At 36.1% G+C, this 12,319-nt stretch overlaps 1 protein-coding gene across 4 annotated transcripts in view; it reads right to left on the reverse strand.

Moving 5' to 3' along the window:
• Positions 1 to 12,319, reverse strand: part of Phf6 (PHD finger protein 6) — a 50,514-nt gene that overhangs the window by 32,824 nt on the left and 5,371 nt on the right. The gene's annotated exons all lie outside the window — the stretch shown is intronic.

The raw sequence follows: 12,319 nt of genomic DNA on the forward strand, positions 1-12,319 counted from the left end.
TTCTCATTCTTCTTTATTAATCTGAACATAAAGAACACTTACCATTCTAACTTTTGGATTACTTGGCCCCTAAGCAATTTTGGTGTACCAGAGGCTAGTATAAATTCCAATAAAAATTCTTACATTTCCCTAAGCAAGTCAAAACTCAAATTCTCTCTAACTTTCATTTTAAAATTACTCACATACAAGGCAAAACCAGAAATATTCTCAAATACAGGTACTTCCCAGAAAACATGAAAGCTAGTACCCATTATTAATACTCAATATATATCCTACTTCCTCAAATGAAAATAGAAACTTCAAAATATTACTGTAAAAAGAAAAGCTGTGCCAAAATATCAAGCACAGAAAGTTTTTGGATGGCTTAAATTCTCTGAAGGAGGTAAATCATTTGTACTGCAATGTAATTATAAAGCTTTATTATTTTAATAAGTTACATTTCTCATCAGAAAACATACTTATTATGAATATTTTTTGTAAAATACAAAAAGGAACAAAGAAATCTTAAAAAAATCACTCATACTCACCTCTTAGAAACACCTTGCAGTGTTGCAATGCTTTTGTGAATATTTTCTTCTACATCTACGCATATTATTTTGCAATCTAATTTTTTAACTTAATAAACATTACCCCATTTCATTAAGAATTTTATTGTAAGTAGTTTATCTTGAAAGTATATCCCCAATGGGTTTGAATAGATTCATTTTGAAAAAAAATGAATTTAATTAGCAAGCAAAACTGAAAGGACAGGTGCTGTTAAAAATACTGCACTGGTCTCAACACTGTCAAAGATACAGTGAGACTGGCACTCTTGTATACTGCTGGAAATTGGTATATACTCTCTGGAAAGAAATTTGCCTTACTTAATAAAGAGCTTTTTAAAAGTTTATATCCTCAGGGGGGAATTGCTGGGGAATGAAATCTACCAAATTATGCTATGTTCATGTATGAATATACCACAGTGAATCCTGCTTTCTGATATAATTATAATGCACTAAATGAAATAATAATATTAGAATGGAGATCAGTAGAGTAGAGCAAGGAGATCAGGGGGAGGGAGGAGAAGAGTGAAAAGGAAGGGACGAGGGAATGACATTGATCAAATTGTGTTAAGTGCATGTATGAATATAGCATAGTGAATCCCACTATTATGTATAATTATAAAGGACCAATGAAAAAGAAAACGTTTATGCCCCCTGATTAAATAATTTTACATCTATAAATCTAGGGAAAAAAGTAAGGTGCAAGCAATTTGTATGTAAATATATTCATTACAGAATTATTTAGAATAACCCAAAATATAAAACAGCCTATTGAAATCAATAGAAAATGTTTAAATAAATTATAGTACACCCTTAAAGGAGTACCCTATAACCAATCTTTTCAAAGAAGTTTTAAGGGCATAGGAAAATATTTATGTACAAATGAAAAAAAATGAGACAAGGGTAACTGAAAAGAGGTTGAAATAAATATAGCAAAATGTGAAGTAGCTATCTCTGGGTGGTTAGTTTTAGTTTTCTTCACAATTTCCTGCATTTTTCTACAACAGGAAAAGTACTTTGTTATGCAAAAAAATACTTTTAAAAAAAGCTGGGTGCAGTGTATGGTGCACACCTGCAGTCCCAGCAACTGGGGAGGCTGAGGCAGGAGGATTGTGAAGTTCAAAGCCATCCTCAGCAATTTACCATACTGTCTCAAAATAAAAAAAGGCTGGGGATGTAGCTCAATGGTAAAGCACCACTGGGTTCAATCCCCAGTACCAAACAAAACATATTGGGGCTGGGCATATTCAGCTCAGTGACAGAGTCTTTGCCTAGCATGTGTGAGGCCCTGGGTTCAATTCCCAATATCATACACACAAAAAAAGCAAACAAACAAATCCATACTGGGAATACTCCAGTAAACGCTTTCAATACCTGTCTTTCAGTTTGGTGAGAATGAGAAGGAAACCAAAAGTCCAAAATATTTTCTTGGCAGGTTATAAATCCAGATCTGCCCAAAGCAAGTGGTTTGAACTGCTATGGTAAAATAAACCCATTTTGTAAATAACCAGTTAACTACAGCAACATGGATACTTTTAAAAAGAATTTAACTTTTATTTATTTGTTGTTGTTTATTTGTTTTTATGTGGTGCTGAGGATCGAATACAGGGCCTCAACCATCCTAGGTAAGCGCTCTACCACTGAACCACAACCCCAGTCCAACATGGGATTTTTTTTTTAAAGTAAGTAAAAGCTTACTTTATTTTTATTGTCAGTTTCACTGGAGGAAGAAAAAGGAAAACAGACCAATAAAATATTTTCAGAGTATACAATTCTTCTCAAGATTAGGAGTAAGAATTTTGCTGAATTCACATGATCTACTTTATGCAGCATTCACAAATAAACAGTCATATTTCTGGCAAGGTACTAACATATAGCAAAAATTTTTCAGAATAAAACTATTATGCAAAATTTATATTTGTTTGCTTACCTGTGAATGAAAGAGGGAAAATAACTTATCTTTAAATCTACTATGCTGTATTCCAACCAATGAAATAATCCTTTTCACTTGAACTCCCATGGGACAAGATACACAGTGTTCATTTTTGCTTTTACCATTTTACTCCTGCATATAGCTAATTATTTTTATAAATGCATAGATTTTATCCATCAGTTCCTTCTAGACTGAATTATTTTGAAGACTAACACTGTACCATACAAAGTAGAGCTCGATCTGTTGATTTTAAGTTTACTCTGTTATTGAAGATTTTAATAACTTACAGCATATTTTTCTCATTCATGTTTCTAATAATTACAGATTTTACATAATTATCTTCAGATGCTTCTAATATATTCATAAACTGTCTGATTTAGGATCAGTAGAAGTGAAATTGGGAAGAACAACCCAGTTGAAGGCCCACAGAATGAGTGGTGGCAAGAATGTTTGGGGGTGGGCTGGGGATGTGGCTCAAGCGGTAGCGTGCTCGCCTGGCATGCGTGCGGCCCGGGTTCGATCCTCAGCACCACATACAAACAAAAATGTTGTGTCTGCCGAAAACTAAAAAAATAAATATTAAAAATTCTCTCTCTTTAAAAAAAAAAGAATGTTTGGGGGGAGATACTAGCTCTGCTAGACACAAGACTGGGAAATAAGAGATAAAAAGAAAATTTTAAAGAATCTAGGAAAGCAGGCAGCTGGCTAGTACAGCTTTTTAAAAAAATGTTATAAGCTGTTGCAGGGAGGCACATGCCTATACTCCCAGCAACCTGGGAGACTGAGGCAAGGGGATTACAAGTTCAAAGCCAGATTCACCCAGTTAGATCATCTCAAAATAAAATAAAAAGAAGGCCCTGAGTTTAACCTCCAGTACTGCATATGCGCGCGCGCGCACACACACACACACACACACACACACACACAGTTACATGAAATAATACACAACCAAAGAGGTCTTCCCTTGAAAAAAGAATTGGAAAACAGAAACTCCCACCAAACACCACCATTAAGCAAGGCATTGTTGGTTGCACCAAGTAATGGTATTTAGTATTCCACTTTTCTTTTTTTAATATTTATTTTTTAGTTGTAGTTGGACACAATACCTTTATTTTATTTATTTTTATGTGGTGCTGAGGATTGAACCCAGGGCCTCGCATGTGCTAGGTGAATGCTCTACTGCTGAGCCACAACCACAGCCCAAGTAGTATTCTACTTTTCATTAAAAAGTTTTGATTTCCAATTTGCCACAGTCCCTCCTAGCCCCTCAGCAGAATGACTGTTAACTTCCATTTATCATCATGCTTACACTGTACCCATGACTCCTTCAAATTTGGAAAAAGAAAACTTAACCTGACAGGAATAAGTTTTTCAAGAACAATGGTAGACTTCCTTGCTTGCCCCAAAAAGGTCTGACCCACCTCTCAAATATTCTGTTGAGAGCCAATTTCTTTCCTCCAACATAGGTATAAACATTCTCAGCTTATCCTACTCATATCCTAATTTCATGTTCTTATTTTAAAGGGAGGTAAAAACTTTTTCATTGATAATAATTTTTCTATTATTTGTATCACCTTATTTAGTTTGCTACCTAGTAGACCTAGCAAACCACAATAATTAATCACCAGCTCCAATCTCAGGAAATTAGGAAATAATTAGGCCCATCCTGTTATAGATATTTGTGTGATCTCTCTATAATACTGTCAGAAACTACACTAACTTAAGGTTAAGTTGTGCCACATAATCAGAATCTTAAGGAGCTGAACTACAGATGAAAGAGGAACTAAGTCATGCATGAGAGGGAACACAAGGAACTCAGAGGACTAAGACTTAGCTAAAGTACAGTAGGAACCAAAGACTGGGACATACCTCCTCTTCAGTCAACTGAACTAGGCCAAGACTGAAATTCAGTTTGCAAAAAGTCTTAAGGAACAAAATGAAGAATAGTGCTTTCACAATAGCTATAGGGGAGTAAACAGAAAATGAGGTTGCCAACTTCTAATATAGGCAGAAAGAGAGGGCTTTGGGGGGGAACGTGGAATCTTGTGGCTAGATAGAACCATATGGAACCCAGGGAGGAAGGGCTCTCTACAGCTTAACTCATCCAGCATTACTGTTCAATATGCACTATGCATGTCAGTAACTGACTACCAAGGTGTATGTTCAAATTTTCACAGCTAAGTACTGTACTTAACTACTCTGGAGATACTTTGCTTCAAGAAAACATCTACAAATGCACCTAGCATGTAAAAGAGGGTACAAAAAGCAGCCATGTTCCTGAGCCTGTAAGGCAAAGAAAAAAATGCCAAAAGCATTTGGAGAAGGTGACGGTACCAAGGATATTTCCACAGGAGATACAAGTCAAAATAAACAGAAATAGCTTACCTTACAGTTTTTTGCTTTTTGTTTTTTTAAAGAAGATATGTCTAACTCCAATAAGAACTAAAAAGCTGGAGAGTGCACTTGGGGCAAGTTTTCAGAGATGGCCCCAAATGCTACATAACTCTAGGTTCATTGCTTTTATAGTAAAGTCACACATGTCCAACATAGTTAGACGGCAGAGTAGCCTCTGAACTATCTGGCTGACAGCTATTCAAATCATTTATTAAAAATTCCTAAGATGAATGGCACTGCATGGGAGGGTGAAACATGAACTCATAACACACTCTAATCTGGAGTTTTAAAAAACAGCATTTTGAAGGGGACTCATAAAAACACAAACTTAACATGAATGAGGTCTAAATGGAAAGCCATACAACAATGAAAATCTGAAAGCTGTTAATAAAATCATTGAAAAGTGAAGGGCTGCTAGAAAAATAGATTGGGATCTTAAATTCCACATGCTTCTAAAAACCAGGACCACTTGTTTTTACTAGAGTAACAGACTAAATTTAAGCAGTTACTGAAGAGATCACTTCAGAAGTTTTGGAAATTGAAGGGAAACGAACCAAGCCTATCAAGTTCTTGCTCAACTTAACCTCCTGACCTTGCTCTGAGTGAACTCCATCTCCATCCAAATTTCTGAATCATGACTGATGAGGAAAATAAATTCTCTTATTAGAGGTGTTGGTGTTTCTTTTTATTTCATCTGAAAGATTCAGACATTTTCTAAGCCAGGTATTTTTGGTGCAGTTCTTCACAGTCATAGGTCTTTCCAGTTGAGGGCACTGTACACTGTCATGATGTTTGCTATAATGTGTGAAGAATGCCAAATACACAGCCATGCTTAAATAAGGACCAAGAAATCCCCTAAATCAGACATAAATTATAATTATTGGTTTTGGCTCTCCTCCATTAGCAAAACTAAATAAGAATTATGTTATAGTATTCCCAATTACAAAAAAAGTACTAAATGAAGGCAAAGAAAAAAACTGTGCATTTAAACAAACAAACTCATTCACTAGTAGCCAAAGACTGAGTTTTTATCCATCATCAGACTTGAAGTTTCTTGTTGGCCTTACATTCATTCTGCTTAATCAAAAGTAAAGCAGAGTTCATTTTAATATAAATGACAGGTAAAATATATACATCAAAAATAAATCTATTTGCCACAACTAGAGCCTTTTTATTTTATTTTTTGTGATACTGGGTATTGAGCCTAGGCCTTTCACATACTAGGCAAGCATTCTACCACTGAGCTATACTCTAACCCTACTTGGAGTCTAAAAATTCCATTTATATGGATACATTCACATGTACACTTAGTTATGCAGATAATGAACAAAACTTCAGGAGAAACATTTACCTCTTTTCCTTCCAAATACGTTGTGGCAAGTGTCTTGTAGACCCATTCCAGTCTGCCACTTGCTTTTGTAAATAAAGTTTTATTAGAACACAGTGTATTCACTTCTCTGTGTATTGTCTGTGATTATAACTGAGACCATATGGTTTTAAAAGCCTTATTATTTACTATCTGGTGCTTTGCAGAAAAGTTTGCCAACCCCATCCAAGGGCAATGGTGTATAACTAAGGACATACATCAGAAGTCACTTGGGGGGGCTGGGGTTGTAGCTCAGTGGTAGAGTGCTTGCCTAGCATGTATGAGGCAATGGGTTTGATCCTCAGCACCACATAAAAATAAATAAATAGGGCTAGGGATGTGGCTCAAGGGGTAGCGCGCTCTCCTGGCATGCGTGCGGCCCGGGTTCGATCCTCAGCACCACATACAAACAAAGATGTTGTGTCCGCCGAAAACTAAAAAATAAATATTTAAAAAAATAAAAAAATAAATAAAATAATTTATCTACAACTAAAAATATTTTTTTCTAAAAAAGTCACTTGGGAACCTTTTTCAAAAGATAGCTGATTGCAAATTCCCCTTTGGTCCTTTTCCAACTTAGCAGAGTTGGTTAAGTACCACTGCTCTAAGGATTTAGTAGCACTAATGGTCACCTGTTATTGTCTGCCTGTGTGTGTGCAGAAAGCAAATGGCAGCACTCCCTACACTGTAGGCACCTCATTTTGCCCTTACTGAATCCTAAATGAGCCACACATGCTATACCTTAAACAGCACTGGAATTAGTACTTATATAATATTTTTAATATTTTTGACCACTTCTTTCTCCTTGAAACTCTTCTCCCTTTGACTTCTTTGGAATCACTCTCCTGGTGGAACATGTTTAAAATCTCACTTCTTATGGACCCTTCTGCCTTCTCAGGTACAGTGAATTGTGGTCCTCTTTCCTGGCTTTCCTGTGGCATACTTTACTTCTAAGGCTAAACTGTATTTGTTCACGTTGATATCCAACGTATCTAGCATTGTGCTGGGTGAAGAGTATTTAATAAATAGATACATAAATTCAAACTGTAATGTACAGAAGACTTGACAAATATAATGCCTAAGGAAACCACAAAAATAACATCATACTTGGGGAGCGAAGGGTGAAACCTAAAACCCTCATATTTGATTCATATACAGCTCTCCACTATCCTGAAGAAATAACCAAGCTAATTTTCCCATCTATTTCTCTCCTCCCTTTTCAAACCACTGAAAGCTGCAAACAACACTAAAACAGTGATTAACCAAAACAGGAATTTCATGCTATGCCATGACTTCCCTGGTCAATTTATACCAAGCCCATTATTAAGGCTTCACACTATTATCCAATTGAAGCCCTTTCTTTCTTGAAATTCAACCAGCAATGAATGAGTGCCCACTTACTTATTAGAATACTAGTGAGTACAAAGGAGACATCAAGCACCACACTAAGTGTTCCCCATGCATTACCCCCACATAATCCTATGCTAGGCAAAGAGAATGTAGTCTTACTCTCCTGGAGTCCACAGCATAATGTGGAAGAAAGGCCTGTGCATGTGTACCAAATGCAACGCATATTGTGTTGTACTTACTGTATGGCAGAGGCAACTTTGAATTCTGAGCTGAACCTCAGAAAACAGAGCTTCTCTGAAGTGCTGAGAGGAAAAGGGACCGATAAACAGAGTTGGACATCAGTACATGCACAGCAAATGGACACAAGTGCACAGAAGATGTTTGGTAAAGGATTAGAGAATAAGATAAGAATGGAAAAGGTGTATTAAGACAGACATATCAAGGGCAGGCTAAAGCTTCTGGATATTATTTTGCATGTAGTTAAGAAATCATTAAATGTTTTAAGTTAGGGAGGGATAGTAGCATTTACTATCTGGCGCTTTACAGAAAAGTTTGCCAACCTCATCCAAGGGCAATGGTGTATAACTAAGGACATACAGCAGAAGTCACTTGGAGGGGCTGGGGTTGAGATCAAATATCAACCAGTAGTGTGTGTGTGTTGCAAAGATGGGAAGAGGAAGACTGGATATAGCGTCACATTAACAAAGAAGGCAGAGACATCCCCGAAATAGAACTGACTTGACCTATGTGGAAAATGAAGAATTGAAGGTAAAAGATTCAGAAAGAGAATGAGAATCAGGTTTCAAGGTGGGGAGGCTATGAATACTGGTTTAGACAGGTTAAGTTTAAGATGCCCGCAGGACATCTCTGCAGAGCAGACAAATATGCTGCCATCATATTTCATTCTGCACATTGTCTGTTGTGTGTCACTTTTCTCCTGAAAAATCCTGTTTTGCCCTTCCCTATTACCTCTTATCTGAGTTGCAATTCCTGTCTGATGTTTAATGACCCTGTAGTCTTCTCACCTTACTACTCTAATCTATTACTGTCTAACTCCATGACCTGTTTTGGTATGGCTCACCTATTTCCTGCATTCATTCCATTTTTTAAAAAATCTTACTATATCTAGAAAACAGTCTTAATTTCCTAAATAGGCCAGATCCCTCCCAAACAGAATAAAAAGATACATATTATGAACTACCTTACATGCATATTCATGGACTGGGGATGTGGCTCAGTAGTACAGTGTTTGCCTAACATGTGCAAGGCCCAGGGTTCAATCCCCAGAACTGCAAAAAAAAAAAAAAAACACCACCACCACCAACAACAAAAAACCCATATGCAGATTCATGGCATGCCCAATATCTATCTCAAAGTCAGACACCCTGTTACTCTGGAGTGTCTCACAGTCCCTTGATAGTAAATAAAGACTATGCAGAACTAAGTCTTTTCATTTTCAGAGGTGTCAAAAAAAAATCTTGAGGGTAGGAATCAGACAATTTTATGTAGGATTTGTATAGGGTTTTTGTCCTAAAAATTAACAAGATAATGCTATTAGCAGAATATATTAATTAAATAATAGGAGTCTGAGTATGTTGTAAATTTGGCACTATTTCTATCTTCATCTAATCATTACATTTTCTTTTTTGGCAGTGCTGGGGATAGAACCCAGGGCTTCCCACAAGCTAGGCAAGCACTATACCACTGAGCCACATTCCCAGCCTTAACCACCACATTTTTTAAAATGTAATTTTTGGTTGGGCAGCTTAAAAGACAAGTCAGTATAACCTGGTGATTAGCAGTTCTGGCTTTGGAGTTAACTAGTTCAGGATCTAAATCCCAACTCTGCCACTAACTAGCTATATGATCACAGTCAGGTTACTTAACTTTTCTGAGCCTCAGTTTCCCTGTGTAACATGAGAACGAATACTTTCCTATCTCAGGCTGATCGTGATAAATAAACAGGATCACAAACATTTAAAATACTTAGCCTAGTCCCTAGCACATATTAAGAATTCAATAAACATTAGCTATTTATATTACTAGCAGTAAAGAAAATGATCAGAGGATTTCATAAGATATGTGAGTAAAACCTAGTTTGAAAAAGAAAGTTTAGGAGTGACCCAAGAAAAATCATCAAGCATATGAAGAATTTTTAGTAAGAAAGAAAAAGCCCCAACCATTTATTTAATGGAAAGAAACAGACCTAGAATAAGTGGCTTTCAGTTAAGAGATATTTGAGTTATACAGAGGGATGAATTTCTCAACTCTAAAGAATGTTATATATTACTGGTCCTGTTTCAGATTACTTAGGCGGAATCACAATTTCCTGACATATTTAAGAACAGGGCAGACAAAAATCTTATCTTGGATGGCTTGTAGATAATCTTGCCTAGGGGTAAAGAAGGTGAACTAAATGGCCTCCTGAACTCTTTCTGTTCTTGCAATCTGTGATATATCTGACACTGGTACCAATTAGTAAGAGTAGCTATCCAATGTCAATCTTAGTGCTTTCACCAACTAGCTTCATGCTCAAAGAGTTTATGTTCTTCAAATATGCTGCTCAAGAATCTCCTTAGACAAATTTTAAAAAGCAATGGTAACTCATAATTTTACTTGGGAATTTGCATTTCTTGGCTAGATGGCTAGAGAATAAGAATAGATGGTACAGATGTGATATCTCCATATGGCTTCAGTATGAACTGGAAATCATTCTGGAAAAACATTTATCTGTCTAAACTCTAAAAACAGGACTTCAAATGATAAAGCCTTAATACTCTGGCAAATTTTTCTGTTCCATTTTGGTGCTATATATTTTAAAAAGATGACTATGTTCCTGCAAAATACCTTTCCTCTTCTGATCCTTTTGGTTGATGTGAAAACCTTAGAAAACTACCTATGGCTGCAAGAATGTAAGAACTACATACCTGTACCCGCTGTCTTACTGAGTATTCCCCTCCTTACAAGGGTCTGACTAATCTGGATGCCTAAACCCTTTCACTTCTAAGCCCTCAGCTCTTCTTTCTGTCCTTATCTTTTGGAAAAGCAAGCACCTTTGGAGCCAACACCAGGTATAGACTGGAATCTATCTCAAAAGCACTCAGGAGCCAGTGTTCCTGTTTTTGGTTATTTTCAATGGGTATTCATGACCTACTTTTCACCTAGAAATCCAGATGAACAGGAACCAGGGCAAACTGGCTTACAGGATAAAATACCTTAAAAAGTTAATTATGGAAGTTGCTTGTCAATTTTGTACGTAGTTTATCTAGTTACAAAAAGCTCTTCATTTTTTCTCTCTTCCTATTTGATTTACAGCCCTTCTATTGCTTAGATGAATTTATACAGGGAAAATAAAGAAGAAAACTATAATCTGGAATTTTGGTTATTTGGTATCACTTCTTTTAAAAAATCAACAGTATATTGGAAGGAGCAAAACTGAAGGCTAAAATGAGTCTTAAAAACTACTTCAAAGTGAAATACATGCTGGGTATGGTGGCATATGCCTGTAATCCCAGTGATTCAGGAGGCTAAGGCAAGATGATCACAAGTTCGAAGCCACTCTCTGCATCTTAGAAATACCATCTCAAAATTAAAAAAAAGGATGGAGTTGTAAACCAGTGGCAGAGAGTGCCTGAGTTTAATCCCACAGAAAAAAAAATGAGTAAAACATATAAATCCTATCCTCTAAATAAGTAATTTAAATTCTGACATCTGAGAAAAAGGAAAGGAAGCAAAATGATATGCCTAGGCTCAAAAGTGCTGCCCTTCTGAGGTATCCCTCAATGCTATATGCCAATGTTGTCAAAGGACTTCCGAAACAGTTTTTCTAAGATAATTCTTTATATCTTTTATAGACCTTTGTAGTCATGCAACATAACTGTGTAGTAAGCAGTCATATGGCATTATCTATTTACAGTTGGTGAAACAACAAATAAGTTAGTCGCTTGTATAAAGTTATATAATATTTTCTTAGCAGTTATTTAAAAAATAGCTCTGGGGCTGGAGGTGTAGTTCAGTGGTAATATGTATGCTTAGCATTGATGAGGCCCTGGTTACCACCTGCAGTACCATTTTTTGTTTTAAAATAGGCCTCATGACTTGTCAGACTACCATGCTTCTCATTAGCCCACAATGATATTTACAGGATCTTATTTTTATTTACAAGCAATAACTACAGTGGTAGCCTCTATTTATCAAGTACTAACTGTATGCCAAGCACCATGCTCAGTCCTATATAGTCTCTCCTTTAATCCTGACAATAATTCTGTGAGGCAAGTACTGTCATTATCCCTTTTTTTTTTTTTTTTTGAGGCAAGGAAAACATGACCCAGAGAAATAACCCGCTATTTACAGTTTCAGGGGTAGGAAAGATAAAGGTTTTCAATTAAGGTCTCATTACAACAAAAATGGTATGACCCCTGAATTCTCATGTGTACCAATACTGACACTAGGATCTGAAACTACTTATCCAAAAAAAAAAAAAAAAAAAAAAAAAAAAAACCTCAAATGTTTTCTTTGAACTTACATTTCTTCAAATTGCTTTTACCCCAATACTAGAAGACTACTTTTCAAAATACATTATCCCTGTCATCAAACTGTTCCCATAATCATTTCATCTGAAAATCAGCATCTCAGATTCTTTGTGAATTAGATTATCAGTGACTAAGAACACAGATATATGTTCTGCCAAAGTCATCTTTAAAATAATAAATCATTTAACAGTGAAAATTGTAA

Source organism: Marmota monax, unplaced genomic scaffold, assembly GCF_021218885.2.
Source record: "Marmota monax isolate L192 unplaced genomic scaffold, Marmota_monax_Labrador192_F-V1.1 WCK01_AAM20220418_F8-fsc00054, whole genome shotgun sequence".
NCBI classification, from domain to species: Eukaryota; Metazoa; Chordata; class Mammalia; order Rodentia; family Sciuridae; genus Marmota; species Marmota monax.